The sequence below is a fragment of the Ambystoma mexicanum genome, chromosome 1p (assembly GCF_040938575.1).
Source record: "Ambystoma mexicanum isolate Mex_15411 chromosome 1p, UKY_AmexF1_1, whole genome shotgun sequence".
Taxonomy (NCBI): domain Eukaryota; kingdom Metazoa; phylum Chordata; class Amphibia; order Caudata; family Ambystomatidae; genus Ambystoma; species Ambystoma mexicanum.
Window position 1 is genome coordinate 1,243,411,583 of NC_090921.1, and position 19,431 is coordinate 1,243,431,013.

The 19,431-nt window shown below is 44.3% G+C and overlaps 1 protein-coding gene across 1 annotated transcript in view; it reads right to left on the reverse strand.

Annotated features, from left to right (window-relative positions):
- Positions 1 to 18,873, reverse strand: part of ASPDH (aspartate dehydrogenase domain containing) — a 575,720-nt gene extending 556,847 nt beyond the window's left edge. Inside the window, exon 1 of the mRNA XM_069605013.1 lies at positions 18,826 to 18,873. The gene's annotated coding sequence lies outside the window, so the exon portion shown is untranslated. The remainder of the gene's footprint in view (positions 1 to 18,825) is intronic.
- Positions 18,874 to 19,431: the final 558 nt, after the last annotated feature.

A 19,431-nucleotide genomic window follows, 5' to 3' on the forward strand; every position in this document is an offset into this window, starting at 1 on the left:
GCAGCTAACAATAAGATGTGTTACAGAAATAATTGCCAAGCCTGTGTTAACAGCTCAGCTCCAGACACTGCTTCTCGTCTGTGCCCTGTCCTGCCAAGGGCAGTTCTGTAGGTGAGTGTGGTCCAGTCAGTATAATTACAAGAGGGTTAGGGGTTCAGGCCCCCTAAGCCCAATGGCCGGGCACACCTGGTTACAGGAGCACTCTATCCTACACCCCAGAAGGTATCTGGCAATGCATCTCCAATCCCCCATCCTGAGCCCACATTAAACCCACCCACATTCCCCTATTCTTAGCACTAAGTGAAGTGTTGTTCATGAACTTCCATCCCCGTCTCAAGAATAGCTCTGCCACGGCACCCTCACCCGCTGCACTCTCTCTCTGATTTTCTCATGCCCTTTCATCATCTTCCCCATCGCGGCTCGGACATCTTATATAAGGCACCGCTATCCTTAGCATCATCTCAGGTCCACTGAGCACCTTCACCTTGAGTACCCGCAGCGGTCTGACACTGGGTCTTCATCTTCACCATACAGGCAGCTCTGTCAATGAACTCGCATTCTCAACACTCACACTGCTCTGAACGTGTACTTAATCTTCAGCACAGCAGTTATCTCGGTCCATTATTCATCATGCAGCAACATTATGCGGTCTAATACAACATGCAACAAGTAGAGTTTGTCTTCTGCAGCGCCACATTGTTTTAGATAGGACCGGCTGACGGCTGCCTGACAGGTGCAAAGAAGCCCCAGCCAGTACTGCGCGTACACAAGGCAGTGCAAGGCAACCGACTATTCTCTACTGCATTGCACTCTAAAAAGAACAAGCATTGGCAACGCCAATAGTTTTGGCGCTTACTGATATTTTTTGTATGTTGCATTTATAGGCAGCTGAGTGCAAGGAGGAGAGTGCAAAGTTTAAAAGGAGGCTGCGATAACGGGTGCAGAATGAGAAGGGGAATAGAGCAAATGAGGAAGCCATTGATAGAGGGTGACATTGATAATGAGCAAGCGGAAATATGATCTAAAATGGGTTAGAATGAAAGTGTAGAGGAGCAGCTGCATACATCTGCTGGAGATCCCGCCCCCCTACATATTGGAGACATGAGAATGTGTCTTTTCATGTAACACTTTGCCTTTCATGCCATGAGTTATGTGAATAATCAGTTTTTTGTTTCATTACACTTGCCATGTATTTAAATGCTTATTTATTTATTTTATTTGGATTTATAAAGCGCCCAGCGGCCCGTAGGCATCGTGGCACTTGTACAGAATGTTGACTTAATAACACAGTATACAAGTTATAGCCTTTCATGTGCAATAGTAAAGGTTAACATGGCATAGCTGGTGGTGTTCCAAGGTTACAAAGTGATCAATTGGTTGCAGGCAATATATTAGCGACTGGTCTAGTTAAATAGCTTTGTTTTGAGCACTTTTCTGAATATTATAAGGGATTCTTCATTTCTTAGGCTGGTTGGGAGCGCATTCCAGGCTTTTGGGCTAGGACATCAAAGCTGGTGCTGCTGGCTTTCACTCTGTTGAAGGCTGGGACTGAGAGTAAGTGAGCGTATTGGTTATGTGTTGGTCTGTGGGCTGGGGCCTGGTGACCTCTGTCTGTAAGGTATGCCGGTGCTGTCTGGGCAAGCCATTTGTGCGTGATAGTGAGGGCCTTAAATGTTATGCGTTCTTTGATGGGGAGCCAGTGGGTGTCTTTCCTTGCCTGGGAGATGTGCTCTCTCCTCGGGGGGCTCAGAGTGGCTCTAAGGGATTTGGTCTGTGCAATTTGTAGTCTGTTTATGTTTGCAGATGTGCCTAGGAGTAGGATGTTGCAGTAGCAAGTTTTGCGCCAATTGTGGCTCTAGCAATGTTGAGGCAGTTTTTTTGTGATAGGTGGGGTTTTACTGCTTTTATGATTTTAGTAGTGAGTGCAGCTGATGATGAGATGGCGCTAACTTGTCTGTCCATTGATAGGGTAGAGTCCAAGTATACACCGAGAGTTTGTGGTAGTTCAATTCTAGATATTGAAGGAGTTATATTTGTCGTCTAGTTTTTTTAGGGATTCTTTTGGGCCTATTAGTAGGATTTCTGTCTTTTCCCCGTTTAGACAGAGGCCATTTGCTGCCATTCAAGCCTAGATGTGTGCATATGTCTTCTGTAGGCTATTGAGGTCTTGTTCGTAGTTTTCTGTTAGTGGGAGAAGACATTAGTGTCGTCGGCATAGTTAGTAAAAGCTATGCCAAATTCTTCTAGGTCACTGAACAGGGGAAGGGTAAATGGGTTGTAGAGAGTGGGGGAGGTACATGAACCTTGTGGTACTCCAAATTCAATGGGGGATGGAGAGGCTGAAGCCTGGTCGGAGAAGACCCTCATGGCTCAGCCCTCCAGGAAGGAGGTGATCCACGTGGTCGCTTCTTGTGAGAAGTGAGCAGTGTCAGAGAGATGTTTGCACAGGATCTTGTGGTCGACCAGGTCAAAGGCTGTCGATAGATCTAAGAGTAGTAGGAGTGAGGTTTTGCCTTTGTCCATGGCTTCAAGTAGTTGATTCTTAAGGTCTAATAGGGCTGATTCTGTGCCGTGACTTGGGCGGAAGCCAGATTGTCTTTTGCCTAGAATGTTATGGGTTTCGAGGTAGGACTGGATCTGTAGGTAGGAGGCCTTGTCTGGAATCTTCAGCAGAAATGGCACAGTCGTGATTGGTCGGTAGTTGTTGGGGGAGTCGGGGTCAAGGGTGGGTTTCTTTAGTAGTGGTATTACCCAGGCTTCCTTAAGGGCGAGCGGGACAGTGCTATTGGCAAATGAGGCATTGATAAAGGTGGTGATAAACTGGGCTAGTGCTGTCGCACAATCGTTGACTAGATTGGCTGGGCATGTATCTCCTTTACATAGTGATGGTTTGGTGTGCTTCATGATCGTTAGGACTAGAGGGATGGTGACTTCTCTAAATGCAAAAGGTGTGGGTTTGTATGTGCCAATAGGGGTCTCTGGGACTAGATGTTGGTTCAGCTCACCCTCATGTTCTCAACCCACTTGAGTATAAGTATGTCAGGATGTGCTGCAGGCAGGATAGGCAACAATAGTACTTATTACATGGTATCAAGGTCTGATTTTCCCTAAATCTCCCCCTACCCATCCAATCTTGTTATCCTGACCCTCTTTATGTTTGCCATAACTCCCCCTTCCTACCCACAACCTCTCCCTAATCTCCCCCCACCCCATTGGCTGCCACGTGGTCCCTGTGCTTCTAATATCAGGAACCTGTGACAACCACAGTGGGACGGTCGATCCTATTTGGATTCTGTCATTCGGGAGAGGGTGTCAATACTCTCCCTTAGGGTCTTGATAGCTTTAAGTGAAATCTCACAAAAGCAGAATGACGTCATGAAGGGAAGATATGACGCTGCATGGACATGATACACAAATACTTAAGAATAAAGGTATAACTGAAGTAACACGAGAAACATGTAATCAAATAAGAAGAAATCATATATGCAAAAAAGACAAATGGCCTGATTGCGAGTGTGGCAGGCCGGAAATAAGGGTGCCGGTAAGCTTACCGGCACCCCTGTTTCTGGGATGCCACACTACAAGTCTGCCTGCAGGGGCCATCACACCCAGCAGGACTGACCTTGCCGGGTGCAAAGGCCCCTGTAGACAGAGTTGTCACAGAAGCACCAGCCCCAGTGACAATGGTGCTGGTGCTTCTGAGTCCCCATTCCCATTTAGTCCTATGGGAAAGGAGACTTACCAAATCAAACACCTGACATCCCGTGCTGCTGGGACTTGTAATGTCCCTGTGGCACCGGGAGGTCAGATGTGGCAACAGGCGCGGTGGCACCAGCAGGTTACTGCCTATCTCATAATGAGGCCCAAAGCAACCTGTTTACTAAGAAATGTAAATATGCAGATACGCAAGGTAGTCGAGACATATTGAAGCTTGCTGCAGAGGAAAACACAACGTGGCTAGAGCGGCCATGATGGACCAATGGATGCCGGACTCGTATTACAACCAATCAAGCTACCTCCAAGACAGACCAGAGCTGCAGAGTCAGGAGACGCTGCAAAAACAGCTTTCTGTGAGGAATAAAGAGGAGGCTACTGGCCTGGGATCAAGGATACTACTTCAAGGAATAATTGAAAGGCACAAGGGAGTCAAAAGGATAAACCATGCACATAAGACATATTTCTCTTAGATTAAGAAAAGAGGAAAACATCTGCAAGAGCCAAGCATTGTACAGTTAAAAGTGAGTAAAGCCTATGCATGGTGGAATGAGCAAGTCTCTAGAGACCGAGAGCAGTAATGACACCCATTACAATTGAATCAAATGGCAGTAAATAGAAGGTTGAGTTGGACACATTTGTGGTCTCCTCACATGTCATTCAGAAGTCAAAAAGAAAGGGCTATTCATTAAGCTCCAGGTGAAGATAATGGTGTACCTACACTCCCTTGAACGTCCCAGAACAGAGAACAAGCTGCAAGGTCAACTACAAAGGTGAAGCCTTGGCTTAGGGCTGATCCAATGAGAGATGATGGACTAATTGAGAAGGTGGGGAGTAGTGTGACATTATTCTCGGCACATGGTTTCGCTCTGCTTACGTGCTGCTAACAAGCCAAATGTCCATGGTTGGGAAAGCATTCCAACCAATCAGAGGGTTTATGTAGCAACATGCTATACAATGTTACAAAGACTAACCCACTGCCATGTTTCTTCTATAATTAGTATTCTACATATTTAGAAGTAGTTCAAGGCGTGATAATGATGTTAATAACATGTATACATACTATAGGTATATACGTTCCCTTATCCAAGCCCTCACTTCAATAGGTTTTATAGTTTGCCATGGAGGATGACATCATAGCTGACGTACTTTGAGGTATAAAAAGTTTGTATAGTCAAGTTTGAGTGTGAGTGTGTGGACTACAGCTTGTTGGTCACCAGATTGCCCTACTTTATTTTATGTTGATAATAAAGTAGTACTTTGCCATATTCTTTGAGTACGTCTGGTTGTTTAGGTCCAAGATTGTTATTGGTGATTCCATCTAGCACACAAGATGCGTCAAGTTGCTAGAGCACAATGCAGCTACTCCAACTTGGAGTTCCAATAGAGGGCACGAGACCCAATCAGGCATCGTGGATGGGCTCGGTGGTGGGCTTGGGGTCAAGGAAGCAGGAAGTGGGCTCAAGGGTTGGAAGAGGTATAAACACACTGCAAAGTGGCAAAACAACAAATAATTAAATATAAAAAGCTGATTCTTACACAAAGCAAGTCAGGAGTAGGAGCTCACAATCAGGGTGCATATATTCTTACCAGAAAGATGCTCCTAGGGATTAGGTATCACCTGGTGCTAATTAGTGCTTCGCTGCTGTACCCTGTACATACACTCATACTATTTGAGAACAATAACCTTGAGGACTGGAACAAAGGCACAGGGTTAAAATAGGAGAATTACTTGAATACATTATCTCAAGCTATCAACTTGATTAATGTCATTTGGCAAGGCAGAGGAAAAGAGCAGGTTGTGGTTGAAGCAGAGTTATATAGTGGACTGGTAGGGAGGTAAGTGTGGGTTTTTTGGGGAGTGGGACTGTAGAGTCTTCTACCTGTTAGGTTGCATCCGATCTGCAGTTGAGCACAATCTAGGACAGTATTCCCCTCAATGCACAGCTCTTCCAAATTGGATATAAGATGAAGACTATACAACCACAAACACGCCCATAAACAATTTCCCACTACTCCTGTTATTATTACTACTCAAATGGACCAGAGAAAATAGGATCAATCTATGCCCAGAGGTCGGTCCCGTGCCTGCTGGGCCTAGAAACCCAAGCTACTCCTCACTGATGAGGCCCAATGAGGCTGAAAAATGTCTGTGGATGCTTGTAGTCTTGTGCGGAACGGATGTGACCAAGCAGTTTGGCTGGACTGCCCCATTTGGAGTGGGACCAAGACTGAAACATATGGCCTTTACTCTTTTGCAATGGCTTGGCAGGTGAGCAACGATGGTCTGGAGGGTTTCCCAGAGCAATGCCAGAGGTTAAGATGAATTTGAAACCTTCCAGCCATCACCTCTTTTGTTTTGCTGTTCCCTACTGGGGGACAGATTTGTTAGCACCAATTATAGCTGTTTTTGACTTAGTGTTATACCATCTGGATCAATTCACTTTGCTCTACAAACATAGAGTTGCACACCCACATACCATTTACTGGCTGAGAGGAAAAGGTTGGCACGCCTTCATTATGAAATGCCATTTAAATGGACAACTCGTATGCCACAGTGTTGCTTGAATTTACTTAACACTATGGCCAAAGGATAAACTGCATATCTCGGATCGAAAAAGACAGACACAATATATATATACGCCATTTATGATACTGAAAGGAATACATTTGGAACTGCATACTGGACTGCCACCTTGTGTTTTGCTTCTGACATATAGGACCGGATTCATATAGCGTTTTCCTATGGGATTCCGCCATTCTTAAACGCTCCAGTGAATTCGGTGCATTGTGTGTAGAAGTAGAATGAATAATTAATAGGTCATTTCGCTCCTTGGGAGTTGCCATGATGAAATAGCTTATTGTGGTTTGTGGTTGTTGCTGATGATGCACTAATAAAGTATCAGTCCATGCGTGTACTGCTGACAAAGTACCTGAACCACCTGAGAATAATGTTTCATAAGCCCGTGATGAAAAGTTTGATGATGAAAATGAAGTAAATATATAAATGAATGCCGTGATGAAAGTAAATGCCTTGTCATTGTAATAGGTGATTTATACCGGATAGCCTGCATTGGTCCAGTTCCCATAAATAAAACATAATTGAAAAAGGGCATTAAATGCTTAAACACATTTGTTTTTACTAAAGGAAGTTGTTCACGAAATACAAAAGGGTGAATTGTGGGGATATAAAACTGTACTCTTGTTATGAATGTGGGGTTAGCAATGGACAATTAACATACAAGAAAATAGTTGCTGGAAACTGATTAATGGTCTCGGGACATGGCTTGGTGTTGAATCAAGAAACATGGTTGAATGTTGCGCCAGTGTTAGACGAGTTCATGGTTGACGCTAAGCATGCAAAGAGCGGGAAGAAGGGAAGACCATTTGGAGGAATGCTCGGCAGTTAAAAGTGTTCAGGGAAGGGTCTTTAAAAAACTCAAGACGTCAGCTGACGCGTTGTTGGCGAGTGTTCTAGTCGACCACACAGATTTTAAAGAATGTAGCATTTTAGTAATAAACATCTACTTTAATCCTGTGTGCCCTGTCATAGATGACGACATCAGTGAGCTTGAAAACGTATTGACAGACTGGACACGTGGAAAGAATCATTGACCAATAATAATAGCTGGTGACTTAATAGTATATTCCCAAATACAGACATCTCACACACTTAGGAGAAGCTTGCGCAAGGACAACCAAGGTGCATGAGGGAAAAAAGAGAAAGATGAGTTCATTTGTCCTAGATTTCTTATTAGATGGGACCTCTATCAACTGAATAGTCAGTTCACCATGGCGTCAAATCCGTTGCCATCTTGGTTTGCAATCTCTTCATCTTCTACCACTGATTACATATATTTAGCCAATGTTGATCACAGTGACATAAGCAGCTTTCAGGTGGTGAAGTGTGTTAGCGATGACGCAACGTTACAAAACGTTCTGGGTGCCTGCAGGTAGCAAGGAAATAGTGAAGTCACTGTGTAGGGACCTGGTGATAAATGTAGCATGTGATAGGGTCGGGCGGTTTAGCAAAAACAATGAGAAGGTGAACAGTCACATAGCCAGATGGTGGGGTATGATAAAGAAAGAGAAGGCCTTTTCTTGTCCACCCGTGGAATTCTCCAAATACATTAACAATGTGGAAAGCGCTGGGAAATACAGTAGGTATCTGGAAGAAGAAGATATTTGCACCCAACAGAGGGCATAATGTCAACAGAGCGGTACATTTAAATAAACACACAATGAGAGGAAACATAGGAATATTAATATAATCCAACTGGCTGTGACTGAACTGAGAAGAAAGGGAAAATACGTTCCATGAGGCAGAGTCATAAAAACTGGCTAACGAATTATAGAATTCAAAATTACATCAAACAGAACCAAGAATTCCTGGCAGTTATGGCCAAAAAAGATGCCAGATCAATTTGTTGGAAATTGAACAACAGAGAATCAGTTCAAATCGAATTGTTATCCTTTTGTGTAGCAGAAGGTGATTGGGTCAAACACCTTTCGCTAATCTTTGATAAGAAGGAATCAGACACTGTCGGGAGTTCTCAGGAATTAAGTAACATAGGAGACAGAAGGTGTTATGAGTTTGCCAAAGACGACATAAAGACCAGGGTCCTGATGGAATGATAAATGGTTACCTAAAAAGCAACTCAGAGGTATTAGTTAATCTGTTTACAGAGGCCATCGCTCTGAAATTGTTCCAGAGTCATGGAACCATGCAATTATCGTTACTATTTTTAAAAAAAGGGAAGAGGGATGATCCCTCGAGTTATAGACTTATTTTTCTGATAGATATTTCCTCTAAAGTACTAGCACGTTTTGTAATGAAAGATCTCACAAGGTGGGCAGAAAACATACAAAGGTTCTTTCCCTTACAAACTGGATACAGGAGGGGAATAGGTACCGCACTGCACAGTTTCACACTTTCCAACTGTATGGCAAAAACAGGAGGAAAAACGAGAGAGAACACTGCATGCAACAAGTCTGGATCTGTCCTCAGCCTTCAACAACATCGACAGAATGAGAGTATGGGGAAAGTTGGCTGGGTGGGGAATAGACCCAGGCTTGCTATGTATTGTGCAGGTATTATACTCTAACAATCATCCAATGGTCAGATTGAACAGAGAGGTAAATCTGTCAAGTGCACTAACTGTTGAAGGGAGTTCAACAGGGATGTTTTATTGCACTAACCTTGGTCAAACTGTACGTAGCTGATCTTTGGGAGGCAAGTACTATTGGGGAGGATTAGCCCCCAAACTTGGAGGATTGAGAGCGAATTGCATAGCATATGCTGATGATCTGCTGTTGATGGATTTTACTCCATCAGGATTTCAACGTTAATTAAGCGAAGTGCCTTCTTATTTAAGTGAAAACAACTTAGTCCTTAATCCTGAGTAATCCCAGATAAGATCATAAATTGGCAAAGAAAGAGAAAGCTTTATGTGTGGGTGATCATCTATGTTAAAATAACTGAGGTGGAATCACTGTGCTACCTCAGATTTATTTTTTCATCAAAGAAATCCCTCATAATACAGAAAGAAAATATGGATGCTAAACTCAGGTACTTCTTTGATGAAATTAATCAAACACAAGTTGTGTTTTTTCTCACTCGTCCCCCTAATCACATTCTATCGAGTAAAAGTACCAGCAATGGTACTGTATGGGTCAGAATCGGTTTATTTTAGCAACAGAAAATATTTTGATATCCCAGAAGGAAGGATTCCGAAAGAAGTGCTTGGGTTGCTGAAATCATTGCCTGTCAGTATCATAATATTAGAGCTGGTGCTACAATCATGGTGGTCACTGAACATGAATAAATGTATCTCTCTACACAGAAAGGTCTCCAACATGGAAAGTCCTAGTTTAGGCTTCCATCTAGGAGAAACGCTGAGAAAGAAGTTGAATGTATACATGCAAACATCTGACAAACAAATGCTCATGAAAGTAGCAGACATTAATTCTATATGTTATGAAAATAAATTTAAAAAATGAGATAAAATTATGGACAACAGGGATCTTGCCAGACTAAACCTATACAGAAACAGCGGATCTTTGTACGCACAAACACAGGAAATGAGATCTTATTTAACAAAATGTCCGTCAAGTAGCTGCTGCACTTGGTGCTTGAAGTTTAGACTGAACTACCTACTGAAGCTTGAAGTCATTGGTCCCAAAGTAAACATTCCTTGAGAGCTCAGAATGTGTAGGTTGTGTGACACCAATTGTACTGAGTTGCTATATCATGTGCTAATGGACTGTGCTCATACTGTCACATATAGGACAACTATTTTGGTCCATTCATATATTGCACCTCTGCAGTAATAACAACTCATTTCTGCAATAGGTTAATGAGTGGAACCCAGGTCTAGCTATTATTGACTTTTGTCAAATTACTTATAAAAGCATTTGAAGATGCAGAATGTGTAGTAGAAGGTGGAAACAAAATTCTACATGAGATTTTAGCGGTGCAATGTAAATTGGATGTTTGAGTAAAGATTTTAGTATAGGTAGACACGATTACACAACAAATGTTTATTTTGCATTTTAAACAGTATGTCATTTTTGGATAATCTGAGTTGAGATGTATTTATGAGAACGTTTTGCTTTTATTGCGTAATTTCACATTTTGTGTAAGGTATCATGTATACTATAAACGCAAATAAAAATAAATAAATGCCATTATGAGGCCGCCCCTGCTAGGGCTTCTGGCATTATGAAAAATGCCAACTTTGGTAGGTAGGCCTTGACATCGGTAAGTGCTGCAGGGTAGACATTTGGCTACGATATGAGAAACTAAGGTTGGACTAACATTTGTAGATGGAATGTCCAGGATGCCATGCACTCATTAGGTGGCAGTAAACGCTCAAGGTTACCTCTGAGATGTGACATTTTCGGAAAGGGCTATGTCAGGTGACTAGAGTGAGCAGACTCTAAAGATGGACAAGCAGCAGTTGGCATCCTGAAGGCACGAAAATGCATCTTTCTTGGGATTGTAACCTTCTCTAAGGCCAAATGAGATAATTTGATAAGGAGCTTATACACAGGTCTAGAAAGTGAATAAACAAGACTGTATATTGGGTTGGTTGCAACTTTTAGTTTTGAAGGGGACATGCTGCAGGTGATTGGATTGCAATGTAATTGTAATAAACTGACTGGGGGTCATTACGACCCTGGTGGTAGAGGTTTAACGGGCCGGTAGAGCTGCTGGCCCCGTTAAACCCCTACCGCCTAATTACGAGGTTTGCTGGCGGGACCCGGTAAGGACTCCTGGTAAAACCAGGCGTCCATAGCGGTCCTGCGAGCAGACCAGGTTGCATCCTCCCCATTCCCATTGAGCCCTATGATGGCTCGAATGGGAATGGGGATGTACCGGGTGCGGGTTCTCTGAATGGGGAAATACCGTGTCCTCCAAGGTCAGAATGGCCTGGTCCCCAGTAGTTTTGGTTTGAAATTATCTGGACCATGTTTTTTAATTTGCATAAAGTTCTTGCTGCTGTTGGGAAAATAAATGAGGAAGGATACCTAATATTAGCCTTTGTGTTTAATGAAGTCATGATTTTCTTCCCACATGGATGTGAACAATTTGCATTTCACAATGCTCTTGGCTCTGAAACAATCATTGTTCGTATGCTTTCTACAACAATAAAGTGTCTTGCTTTTCGGGATAACTCTCCCAGGAGGCCTTTTAGCGTTGTAAGTACTATACAGTAACAATAACAAGAATAAATAAGAGTATGTAATTCATGCCATACTTTTAAATCCTAGGGAGTTTAAATACAGAGGAGGGGCATGGAACAAAATCAACATGTCTGCTATGCATTCCTTCTCCGCCTTCACATGCCTCCTGGTTGTATGCCAGGAGGAAACTGTCATCTGGCCTTTAACCTATGCATTTGCTTAGAAGACACATGTTTTAGCACCTGGTAAAAGCAGGCAGGTTCTATAGGAATCCATTGTAAATGAAGCCTGCCAGAGGTAAATGGCAGGCAGAATTCACACTTTTTGCAATGCAGATTTTACGTGGAATGGTTTTATGGTATGAATTTAAAATTAATAAAATTGCATGGAGAGGACCCAACATGAAGTTTGCAATTCATATAAAATGACCCTATCCGTGTTCAGTGGAGCAACTTTTTTTTTATGGATTTGCACTATATGTTTTCACTGCAGATTAAGGAGAACTGATTTCAATGTGCCTGCATATCTACTGGTAGGCATTAGTTCGGCCTTCTGGACATCTGCATCCCCTCTACGCTGTACATTTTGTCCTCCTGGTAGGGAGCACCACATAACCTTCCATTTGTCCCGTGGCCGCTTGCTAGTCCTGTGACCAGCAACAACTCATTCTAGTCCTTTGAGCAACCTATCTCACATCCTCAAGGCTAGAGTGTGCTTCTGATCCTTATTAACAACTCGCCCTGTTGGCACCTGCAACTCATGACTATTTGACCTAGGTTCAAATGTTGTGTTCCCTGAGTATCTTCCGTGCCAGTAAACAGAAGCAAAGGGAAATTGAAGATAAGGGCAGTATCGTTTAGCACTGTTAGGCCTACGCAGTCCCAAGGCCACCAATTCATGGCCAACAGCCTATCCACCATGAATGTATTCATCTAACTCTCCTGCTACACAGTACCCTTCTCTCGCTGTGTTCTTCTACTCTTTAGGATTCCCCCACCATCACTTCCCCCACATCTCTTGCTTCACGAGTCCATCCTGAACACCACCTACACAATATGCCTGACCCATCATCCATAGATCCAAAGCCCCGTCTTTCTCCCTCACTCGGGGTTCCTCCCCCACCTCTCCCTCTATACTAACCCTAGGGTTTTGAAATGCCCTATCCATCTGCATGAAGACTGTCTTTCTGTCTGGCTACTGTGCATCCTATCTTCCACCTATCATGGTTATGGGTATCACAGAAACCTGCAGTATCCCCTATGACACTGCCACACCAGCACTGCTTTCTTCCTTTACTCACCCCGATAAAAAAGAAAGAGGCGGTAGAGTTAGCTTGATGATAACTGAAGCCACCCCATCTGGCCCACTTAAGTCATCTCTGTTTCCCTCTCTTCGTGGGGCAAACCAGTACTCAATTATGCCCACGCTAGCCCTCAATCCTCCTGGCCCTCTCAACTCCTTCTTTCCTGACATTGACCACCTACTAGATGCATTCACAAATGACACACTGATTGAAATCATAGGCAAATATATCCCTTTTAAACTTTTAAGCATCCACCAACTTGAACTCAACACCCCCATTTCTGAGCACAGCCTCTCCTCCTTCCATCACCTTCCCACCTTCACTAAAGTAACTCCCTTGTTACGGTCCTCCAGTGACCCATACACATCACAAACACTTCGCTACTGACCCTTCCACATCTGTGCACTCTCTCCTTCACTTTGATATAGCAATGCCTCATCTCCTCCCCTCTAAACAATCACCGTTCAAGCCATTAAATGCACATTCAAACCTGATTTCATTGCCTCTGCCTCATCATATTTTCAATCCTCAGTCTTTGCTATCTCTTCTCTTAAGAAGCATCCTCCATCAGCCTAGAGTCTAATGACTTCAACCAAGCTCTTAATTCCTATTTCAAATATCACTACCCTGACCACACCTTAACTCCTTTTTCTCCTTGCCCCCAGCCCTGAATTACTCACTAATTATGTCTACTAAAGACACACACGGACCTTCATCTATGGGGCTGGTGTGAATTGCCATCCCTCTCGGTTTCCTACTATCTACAAGTCTCCACTCTGTAGCCTCTAAACTACCCTTGACACTGACACTATTTTACCAGCCTGATCTCTCCTCTACTCTCCATCCCGGGAATGGAGACTACTCTACTCCACCCTGAAAATTGTTCACAAGGCCTTCTGGGGCCTGGGGCCTCAATACCTGCAACTCTATCTTCCTAAATATCTTCCTTTGCAAGCTCTTCACTCATCCGCTTCCAACTCCCTCAGGGTCATTCGCTTCTCCAAGCAACGAGTTGGTGGTAGATCTTTTTCTTCGGCTGGGGCCTCCCTCTGGAACAGCCTCCCTGCCTCCCTGAAATTGAGGAGAACCATCTCTGGTTCCAGAAGCACCTCAAAACCTTTCTCTTTGCTTCTGCTTTCTCTCCTCCTCTCCACTGCTGAACTCCTGGCTGAAACTGTACTGTTACCTGGCCACCCTCTGATCTCGGGCCCAGGTTTCCCCTCCAGTTACACACCCGCACTGCCTCCCTGGCAACCCCCGCACTTGGGGACTGTTCTCTATATCCGTACAGTCCCCCACCTGCACTTGACACCCGATGTCTGCACTAACCCTTTCACTTGCCACCAGCTGGCCCTTCTTCTCTCATTGTTTTATTACTCTTTTACCCATGTACTGCCCTGTCCCCACCCCCTTCCCTCTTCCCCCTTCCCCTGCACTTGCGCGATTTGATTGACACCTGGCCTAGTAGGATCTTTTCTCTGTTTTCCCTTTGTTTCCCCCTCCCTTGCCGCATTGCACCTTGAAACACTGTATAGGCATGTTATAAATGCCATATCATATCATGTCATTTCATAGTACCCCTGTGCACTTGCTCTATAGCATCTTCTATCTCTGTAATCGACTACCACCTCATTTACATTTCCTCAAACATGTCTGAGATTCATGGCACCCTCATCATTTTCCTCTCATCTTCTTCTTCTAATCACCACCTTTCAACCCCCCTCCAGCTTGGCTTTGTTTCTTGTGCCCTCATTCGACCACTGAAATTACTTCTTTCCATAGTACTGCTCTCATCGATTAGCTTGCATCACAAGCCATTATATATACATATCAGGTATACCTATTCAAACCTTTCCTCTCTTTTCAACTGCTCCCTTTCCTCTGGGGTCCTCTCCATCTGATTTAAAAATTCAACGTTTCCTGGTGCTTCTTTACCCATCATGCACTATACCAGCATTAGTGATAGGGATTGGTCAGTATGTCCAAACGCTATGTCAGAACTGGAACTATGCAGCAAGAGTTTTGAAAATCTAGAGCACGATCTAGAGCATGATGCCCCCACCAACCCAGTTTCAGTTTGAAATGACTGCCCGTCCACATGGACTTTCTTCTGGGCAATGGGCAGACATCATTGAGATGATTAAGATGCTAGCCTATCACTTGACAGGAACCCAGGCAACCAAAGCATGGGTTTTAAAAATTAAAACTGTCGGCCATTCTGCCCCATTAGTAGCATGCCCATCTGGACGCACTGTGATCTTAGTGTGCGCTATCCCACACTGGGCATGTAGCCAAGAGAAGATTGGGCCATCAGGTGATCATGTGGCCTAAACCTGGAAGTCTTAAGCAAGGGTTTTGAAAAACCGGAGTGCTCTCGCCAATCTCCTCCATTTGCAGCCTAACACAGATGCACCTCCTGCCATTGCTGCCCCCATCAGTCACTGAGCCTGCAGCAGTGAGCGGCTTGGATTGCCGGATGATCATGAGAACATGCAACTCTATGGTGAGTCCAGCCAGTTGAACGGCCAGACGAAGGGCCATTGATTATAGGCATCCTTTCACCACCAACTACTTTGACATCTATCAACTTCATCCTCAACCCTTACCATAACGAGCTACCTTCAACACATAGCAAGAATCTCTACACCCTGCCAAATCATCTAACTCTCCTCCAACGGCCTATTGCATCGACCGCCGCCACGTTCGGATACGAACAGTTCTGGTAATGGCCTGCCAGCCTGAGCTTATTGAAGGCCTGAGTAAAGTAAAGTCATTGGCATGGGCTCGAGGCCAAAAACAGCCCTGCGTGTCCCTGAATACAGGAGTAATCTCCATTCACAGACTGGGGTACTGGGCAAGCTGCAAATTCCTTTTAAAATACGTTTCATAGGAAATGTGCTTGCGCATATTGTTCATACCCAATTTCCCAAAATAAAACACCACAAGACAAAGATGTCTGACAATGTCCCTTTACATGGACACATTCAGAGGCTCCTGCTTGGCCGGTGCCTCTCCTCAGAGTGGAAATATTTGATTGCTTGGAAGCAACTGGTCTTTAATTTAACTGTGGGGCACCTCTGTGCATATTATGTAGCTGTGTTGGTTACATGTGCCCTTTTATTTATTGTGTGAATTCTACTGCCTTATTTTTAAAACCTATTCGTTATAACAGGCCTGAGTAGTAGATGGAAATGGGGTTGTTTACATCATACAGACCATTGCCTGCTCCTGTGGATCCTTCTTCACCACAGTCAATCACAGATATTGCACCCATGACCTACTGCCTAGCCCCCTCCCTCTTCAGTGTACCTTACAACTCAGAGTTTACCCATCCTAAATAAGTATGTACTGTCCTTCCTATCCTCTAATTGTCATATGCTGACCTCAATAACTGGAAATCTTATTGTCCTTAGTCTCATCTGCCATGCTACTCCAAAATCCTGGAATGAGTTGTGGTTAACAAAATCCCTGATTACCCGAGACCAGTGACATAAGTAACCCGCCTTCAATATGCTTTTTGAAACAGACACTCATAAGGATGAAGAATGCATTAATGCACACCCCTAATGTCTTCACTTTTGTGCACCACTCCTGACTCTCCCCTGTCCATACCTTGATTTTTCTGCAGCTTTTTGTACAGTTGACCACTCCTCACACCTCCCAATGCACTTCGACAATAAGCATTAAAGATCTAACACTTAACAAGATGTCCTTTTATCGGCCAAGTTGATCACACAATATGTAGTGCATCTCTTGCACCTCCACTCCTACCTCCCTGTTGTTGGTAGTCCCAAAAGGTTTTGTCCATGGACCTCTCCTTTTCATCCTTTACAACCCCTCTGTCGGCAAACATCGTTTGGCTTCTCCATTAACCAGTTTGCAAAGACACCAAGATCTTCTTGTGCTTCCTCTTCTTCATAGCCGACCGTCTGCCCGCCATCCACCACTTTTTTGCATCACGCTTAATTTCTCCAAAACTAAAATAATCTGCCTTTCTAGCATAGCTGCACCTCATATTCTCCCTTGCCTCATGCCTTTTCCTCCTGATTTCCTTATGCCTTCCCCCAAGGCTTGTAACCTTGGGATCTCCTCGACAGCAACCTCAAGCAGTAGAAAATGATGAACTTGACTACCACCGTGACTATGAACCTCCTAAATACTCAGCTCTCACCACACCTTAACTATCATGGCACAATAGCTTTGACCTTTATCCTTGTTCTCAGTTGTCTCAATTACAGCTCTTGCCTGTTCGTGAGCCTTCCCCTCCAGCCTTTATATGCATCGATGTATGTATGGAATGTATTCAGCACAAATCTGATTGGCAAGTGATGGAGTTGCTGTGCATAGGGTACATACTGAGGGGGGTAAAAGTAAGGTTGATGCAGTAGCAGAGGAGGTGGGACGGATAGGGGGTTTGGGAGGGGTGGAGATGCAGTGGTAGAATTAGTATTGCATGTAGAGATCAGGGATCGTCAAGATGTGCTTTGAAAAGTAGGGTCTTAAGGTCCTTTCAGAAGTGTAGGATGGTAGGGGGACATTCTTATCAGCAGTAGTGACTTGTTCCAGAGACACCATGAGTAGCAAGAAACGGTGTGTTTCCTGTTTTCCCTCTTGCAGTTCTTTATTTTCAGTCAGGACATTTTGTGGCTTCTGGCAGTGCACTGACTTGAAAAAATGGTGGATTTCGTGCCTAGAAAGAGCGTTTTTTTAGTTGTGGCTGCTTTGTAAGTGAAGCAGGGTGTATTGAAAATGATGTGTCCTTGAAGGGGCAGCCAGTGTAGCGTGTTGGAGAAGGGATGAGTGGCCGAAATTTCGTAGTCCATCTTACAACTTTGCTCCTCTTAACAAAGTCCTCAACTTTGCCACTTGCATCGTCTTTATAACCCGTGACCCTCTTTAACCTCCGTCCACACCTCCATGCTGAAAACCTGTCCATGTTTCATGGATCCTTCTTGAAATGACTCCTCCTCTCCTTTAAGTATACAATTGGACTGCCCCCTCCCAGGCTAACTCTGTCTCCCACCGCACCTCGCATCCTTCGCTCTCAAGGAGTACTCATCATCTGGTCTGTCTCCCATCCACTCGGTGCTGACTAATGCTTCCACTCCTTCCCACTCCTGATGCCCTTCGTTGAAACTCCCTACCACCTGAGATCAGAAATATAGCCACTTCACTGGCTGAAACGCAAACCCTCATTGACCTGGAAGGTGTACGTTTGCCTTCCTTCGGTCTCCTCTTTGCCACCTCCTCCTTTGGCCCCCATTTCCCTCATCACATTGTTTATCTTCCTTTATATAGATTTCCGAATATTTAGTATTATTGTAATGGCTCAGTAACCTATCAGCTCACATCAAAACCTAACATAACAGGTGTTATTGAGAGCGCACGTTCACCCCCAGAGGGGCATCTTGGTGCTGTTGACAGATGACAAATGTCAATGATAACAGACGATAGAACCTATCAGCTCACATCATACCATTTCTACGTATCAATATTCCTCTTTGATCAACTAGTTGTCTTGTCATAAAGAAACTTCTATTCCTCCCACTGAAAAGCACCCTTTTAAGGGAAGGCTGTGTTTAGTAGGCTACCTCTAAAAAGTGTTTCTGGTTGAATTAGTTTCTTCCTTTCTCTCCAATATAAAATACAAATACCCCTATTTGTCTGTGGTTATTTCGGCAATGCACGGTATTGGGATATCTCTCCTCAGAGGCATTTTTGAAGAACATCTATCACTATCCAATTGCTCGTTTGTTGTCAGAGGGCATAGGGGGCATTACTTCCAACATGTCACACCCCAGTCTTACCTAAATAAGCTCAGTAGCTGCTCTTCCTCGGTGGCATTTTGCTTCGGCTGCTTGCAATGTCTCAGAGCACCCTCCCGTCTGAGGAAGTTGACCCTCGTGTGGTGGCGCGCGCTTGCCTTTGAGTAATCTGAAAACACACCCGTGGACGTTTATGCCGCGCTCCATTCATTATGAAGGCGCGCGCATCACTCACTGCAGCAAATAAGGAAGGGTTCACAAACTTAGATGTCTCCATTAAGGGTTATGCGCGTGAACATTAGCTATGAATTTGAACGGCTAATGATGGGCTATGAGGCACACGGAGCACAAACCTACCCGTACAAGCAGATACGGCGTACAGCTGTCCTCTCACTGCACTGCTGCCCAAAGCATTGTGGGAGGCACCACGTGCCCTTTGGAACCAGAAGTTAATCATTCCAGGTATGGTGTAATGTTACTCTTAGGAAGGGAACGCGATTCTCTCCAAACCAGTGAGGGAGGCGTGGTGGGGACCCGGCTGGGGAGGAATGGTGTAAGAGCAGGCGTGGGCGAGGGGGCACTGACCATGTACGCTCGGAATAGCGTACACCAAGGACCCCCCAATGGGTCAGCATGGGGAGATGTGTGTACTAATGTAGCCCAGTTTAACGATTTAGGGCATTTTGCGACTTGCAGTTTTGTTCAATGTTCTTGGTGCAATGTGCTTAAGAAGTAACCAATCGTCATATGTGTTTTCCCATATGTGTTATTGGATACCTGTTAAACAGCTTGCTGCCAAAGGTCGTGGTGTACGATTTTCACATGTGGGACACTTTTTTTTCGTGCCCGGTTCCATTTGCATTTGAGGTCAGGCAATGCCTAGACTAGTGGCAACTGTCTGACTGGGGGTAGGTCTGAAGGACCTCCAGGGGCACTTCACCGAGTATATAGTGTGCGACGCCA